Genomic DNA, 5,919 nt, shown 5'->3' on the forward strand with positions numbered 1-5,919 from the left:
AGAAGAAGATAAATGTATTAGGAACGTGGTCAATATATTTTAATATTGCCTAAATGTCAAGAGCATTGTCCTTCAAAACTAACAAAACAAGCGAAGACATTGATTTTGATAAGAACGAAAGTAGTTTTCGTAGTCATAGTGCTGTGAAGATCAAACAACGAAAAAATTTGCCAGAGATTAAAAGATAAGCAGCAACTAATCATAGTCAGGTTGATTACAATAAGTACTTTGTTTATTAACATATTTGTGGCAGAAAATTAAGAAAACCTATCATTGATTGTTTATGATTATTCTATAGAAAAAAATTTTTTTTATTGAATTTAATATCAAATTTGTTCTTTAAATCACTATTTCTATTGTATGGTTCGCAAGGTGAATATAAACCAGAAAAGACGTGACTATTAAAATTCAAACACGATTGTGTACACAAATATATTGATGTTTATTTGTTTTTACGCTATTAAAGTAATGACCTTACATAATAAAACTTGCAAAACAAATAAATCCAAAAGCAAAATAAAAATGTATTGCATCTATCTTTTATAGGATAAAGAAGTTGTTTAGTTGATTTTCCAAGATGGCATCTTTGAAGTGCGATATCTGTGCGAAAAAAAGTACAACGTGCTGCGTTCATTCCCAACAATTTTACTGCGACGATTGCCTTAAACAACATAAACAAGAAGCTGCCACTCAGTGGCATAGTTTAATAAAAGACTTTACCCAGCCACTTTCTATAACTTGTAAAAGTTGTGACAAAGAACCGATTGCGAAACTATGCCTGTCTTGTAAAAAGGTTTACTGCACCAATTGTTCTGATAGACATCCTAAGTTTGCTGCTACAAGGGGACACTCCACAGTTTCTCTTAATGACTTTCAGGGATCAATATGTACGGCAATGGGAGAAGGTAATACATTATCTAGACCTTATACTTCTAATGGAGACAGAAGTATTTCTGCAACAGGTGCTCAGGTAAGTTCACGTAAAGATATGTTAATATAAGTGTCAGTTTGATTCGTTTTTGGCTAATAATTTTTCAAAGATTATTTTTGGCACAAAACGTCATTTATTTAAAAAACCGTGTAATGTGTTCAATAATATAATGGCTTCTTAAGGGTATCATAGATTAACTATAGATGTAGCATAATCTTGAAGTTTACAATATTCAACAAATTTTAGGCTGCTGTTAAAGACTCTACTGCCTAGTTTTGTTATTAACTTTACTCGATAAGATAATTTGAATACATTCCACTGACATGACTATGATGAAAATATTTAGAATGATTACAGTACAATACTTTACTATTTATAACGCTTCATTTATGTTTTTTGTTGACGTTGAACAAACTGGGTCGAGAAATTTACAAATAATACAAGGATATGACCTTATGTAACCACTCTTCCAATAAAATGAACTTCCTCCCAACAGAGTACAATAATAAAGTAAAAATAATAATAATATTGTTCAAATTAAAGAGAGTTTACATTTATATACTTCGAAAGTTAACGCTTCAAAATTTGTGTCGAGTTTTAGATTTTATCTTAAATCTTTAAATGTATTAGACTATATCCTGAATGCCTTTTCTTAAACCTTTAAAGGAGAGATACTTTTCTTTATTGAAAACAAAGTTTTGTTGTGGAAAATTGCTCTTTATTACACTTCCCCTAGAAAACATGTCTCATTTTGAAACAAAGTGTGCATTCAGACAATACCAACACTGTAAATATTATCATTATCAATTACATTATAAGATACTGATTTATCAAACTTATCTGTTCAATTCAGGCGACTAGAATTATCTATAATAGTACATGTAGAACTAAACAGAAAACATTTTTCTCAACATTTTTTACTGTATCATAAATACTCTAGGGGTTTTTAAATTGTCAATTAAAGAGATTTTTGTTTGGGTAGGGATGAGACATTGGGCTGACTGATGATACCTTTATATGTAAATTACTTCCGTCTGCAGAAATAAGGCTGAATAATAATAATAATAATTATTATTATAAAAAAAAAAAACAAACACAAACACAAAATTGTAGAATTTTGCCTAAACAAGGTAATTTAAGTTGCAAAAAATGCTTCAGTTGACTTTTTTGGCCAAAGATTGATTCGTAAATGGAGGAATTAAACATGAAAATTATTTTGGAGTTGATGAATTGGATTTGATGGGGACACGTGGGTAATCTCAGTCCACGTATTATTAGATGCAATTGGAGGATTGAAATTAAAGTAATTAATGTAGTAGATAGACGATGGGATAAAAGGAGGAGATTTTGAAGTCAATACGTCAAGTGTTATTGTTTAATTATTACAAACATTCAGAACCACTGTCCTTTTGCTTTTATATCAATGTTTATTCATATTCAAACAGAACGAAACATACACAAAAAGCGAAAAGCTGTTCCATATTACAACCGTGACTACTTGTTCAACTACTTGGTTGGCAATAAAAGTGTCTGTAAATTTGATTTGTATAAAACTGCATAATACTAATGGTTTGAAATTCCAAATACCTGTTGGAAGATTTTTACTTTTCATAACTTTTCATAATGGAATCAATTGATATTAAACCATTAATGCAACCATTTTAAATTCACAACTAAAATTCAGTTTTAAAAAGAATATATCTCATTGAATAATTAATCACAGAGTAAAATATTGTAATTGGAACTCTATCTAATTTCAAATATATTTTATCCATTTTTAAAATACTGAGTTAAAGAAAATCTTAAAAAAACTCAAGATGTATTTGTTTTTGTTTGTCCTATATTAAGAGCTGTATTTCGATCGGTATAATTTTTTTACTGAATGAAATTGATTTTATGGATGCACATAGCAACATCACTTTTACAGAACAAATTATTGGTGTTAAATTGCTGGGGTTTTAAAGGAAATTATATACTACTCCTTTCTTTCGATCCAAGGTCATACAGCTCACAGCTCATACGTCATGTTTATTAAACAAGGTTAAGTTACCACAAAGATAATGTACGGTTTACATCATCAACTCGTTGATCGTTATTTTGTTGTTTTTCTGACAAAAAAGGTCAACTAATAATGATAATGTCGTTGTTTCTCTCTTTTGTTTGAACACGAATTTAACATCACATTAGCAAATCGGTGGAAGTTTTTTAATTGACGTCGGAATCTTTTGAATCAAATAAAACAAGTGACTGCAAGATAATGTGTGAATCTACGAGGGAAATATTCTGATTTCAAACATGTTTTATTCTTAGTTGAATGTATTAATATCGCGACTTTGTTTAATGTGTGTCCTTCTTTATTTCCCACTTACTGATAAAATACGCCAAAATTAGCATCCCGCAAAAATAACCGCTATACGGCACAATTTAACAACCCTATATTCCCATTGAACAACTCTACCTAATAACCATGGAAAGGGAGATTTATCTCGTTTAAGTAATATAACAATTTAGTATTACATTGTATTTTGAAGTCTTTCTAAAAATAAAATATGTACTATTGTCTCTAGGCATCTTTAGCAAAACCACCTGGCAAACACTTGTACAGTGGGAAACTGCTTGACGAAAAAACATGCGCAGCACCTGGGGAAACGAAAGTGACCAGAATTCGTGGAATGGCTATCGTGCAAGATGGGCGCCTTTTGATAGTTGACTGCGCAAATAGTTTTCTCAAAATTTTCAAATCAGAATGGAACGACTTTGCTACAAAAAAGATTTGTATGATGAACCTCGTGGAATAACACATGTGTCACAAGACGAATTTGCTATTTCCTTTGGTTTTAAAAAGGAAGTTGTAGTTTACAAGATCGACAAAGCAAACAATATATGGCAACACAAAAGCTTTAAATTGCCGGATAAACCTTTTAGCATTTCTTACAGTAAAAAGTCATTCGCTGTTGAAATTGGAGAAGGGGATGATGGGTTAGTAGTGATAACAGATTCCAGTGGAAACATGACCCATCGCGTTACAGGACTGCCAAGATTTGCACCCTTTACTGGAAATTCTATTAGACTCGTCCACGACCATGAAAGTAAAAATTTGTTTATTGTTAATGTTGGTGGTATAGTACATTGCATAAGCTATAATGGAGAAACAATTTGGCAAGCTAACATTTCTGCGCCTAGAGGACTGATTCTGTTAGGGAGTCTTTTGCTTGTTGCCTGCAAAAACGACAATAAAATATATCAAATTGACAAATAAATGGTGAAATATTTGAATTCTTAAATGAGGCTGTAGGCATTTTGAAACCTCGTTACTTGGCATTTAATTCTGCTAAACAAAGACTGTTTGTGGAAGTTGGAAGCTATTTAAACGTTTATCAGTTGACCGGAGGACCTTAAAGCTCATTCAATATGGTTATGGTAACAGTAGTAACATTTCTATATTGTTTTGTGATAGACAGACAAGTCATTTATAAATTACTTCCGTCTTTGCATAATAAATATATCAACGAATGATTTAATTTAAAAGTAGGACAGCTACTTTTTCAGTAAAAACGGAAATGTAAGGTCTAGTGTTAAGAACTTTAAGAGATAAAAGTAAAATTGAATGACGAACTTAATGGCGAAATTATGAATGGACAACAAATGGAAACCTCTCCATAAACTGTAAGCAATGTTCCGAAGCGCTTTCTTTTGCTTTTTTCATAAATATGCGCCATATTGCTCTTGTTAAGGCCACGGTATAATCCACGGTCCGAAACATGAAACGCACACCGGCATTTCTATCATTTTTCAAGAAGAGGTGAAGGAAACAAGAAAAGTAAGGCAACGAAAAAAGTGCACGTTCATGACTAGGGACATTTTGATATGATCTATTCGTTCCTGGTCGTAAATTTATAGTATGTCAAACAGTAAAAGGTAATATCGCAATGCCTCATATGTGAAAATGAAACAATGTTAAGATCCTAACATTAAATCCGTTCAACAATAAAAGACACTATTTTCAAAATTGAAACATCAATAATGAATGAATAATATTGTAAATATCAGGGGATCCAGGATAAAAAAGATCATAATCCAGAGGAAAAACGACTTGACTATGAAAACAACAAAACAAAAATATAAAATAACCAACACGCACATAGACACAGAGGTAAATGTCAGTCAGGGATTTGTTAAAAATTTGGAGCATGAACCAGGTACTCTGGTAGGCTAAGCGTTCTAATTATGTGGAAATACGTCTACGAACCTAAGCACATCTGTACTGCTTTTAGGATAATGATATATCATATAATAATTCTTTGTACGAATTGATCGTAATATTCTGTTCCATTTGCTCCCTAGTACACTTTCATTTTTAAATTATATCGTTTAAAAAAATATATTGTTTTCTCGTTCTACTCACTCAAAATCTAGACCCAAATCAAAATTCCAAATTCCCATTACCAATACTCCATAAAATTGGGACCCCAAGATGATGCTTTTCTTTTTATTTTTAACCAAGATCCTCACCACAATTATTCTAACTTTTGATAAAAATGACTACAGGTTGAATCAGATATAGCATATGAACTTCACATTCAATCGAATTCATAATGGTGGCCTTTGCTCTGTCCTGGATTTATTTAAAAGACCACGAATTCTGTTATATGTAGCACGAGAAACAACATTTGTCTTCCATATCAAGCCCGACAGCTTATATAGGTCGAGGGTCGATACAAGAAACGATGTAGTACAATGTAATGTTGTAATCTTTTTAACATCCATTTGAATAATTACAAATATACCCTAGATGACCATTTCATGCCAAATAGCCCTTAACTTTTTCATCTATTAATAACTTTTTTGTTTATAATAAGAACGTTACTGTCTTTCTACTTTTTTAATATCTTGTACTTGTTAAAAATGTCCGTAAAACTACGCCATATCATATCAGGTTATGTACGACTACGAAGGATATGTTTCCACGTACTGTTTTTCTCTCAAAA

The 5,919-nt window shown here is 31.5% G+C and overlaps 1 pseudogene across 1 annotated transcript; it reads left to right on the top strand.

The window, feature by feature from the left end:
* The first annotated feature begins 550 nt into the window (after positions 1 to 550).
* On the top strand, positions 551 to 4,444 carry LOC148629585 (uncharacterized; annotated as a pseudogene). The gene is made up of 2 exons (XR_015919360.1): positions 551 to 970; positions 3,499 to 4,444. The product of XR_015919360.1 is annotated as an uncharacterized LOC148629585 (transcript).
* Positions 4,445 to 5,919: the final 1,475 nt, after the last annotated feature.

Source organism: Perna viridis, chromosome 1 (genome assembly GCF_037379345.1).
Source record: "Perna viridis isolate PV_CMFRI_1.1 ecotype Kerala chromosome 1, ASM3737934v1, whole genome shotgun sequence".
NCBI classification, from domain to species: Eukaryota; Metazoa; Mollusca; class Bivalvia; order Mytilida; family Mytilidae; genus Perna; species Perna viridis.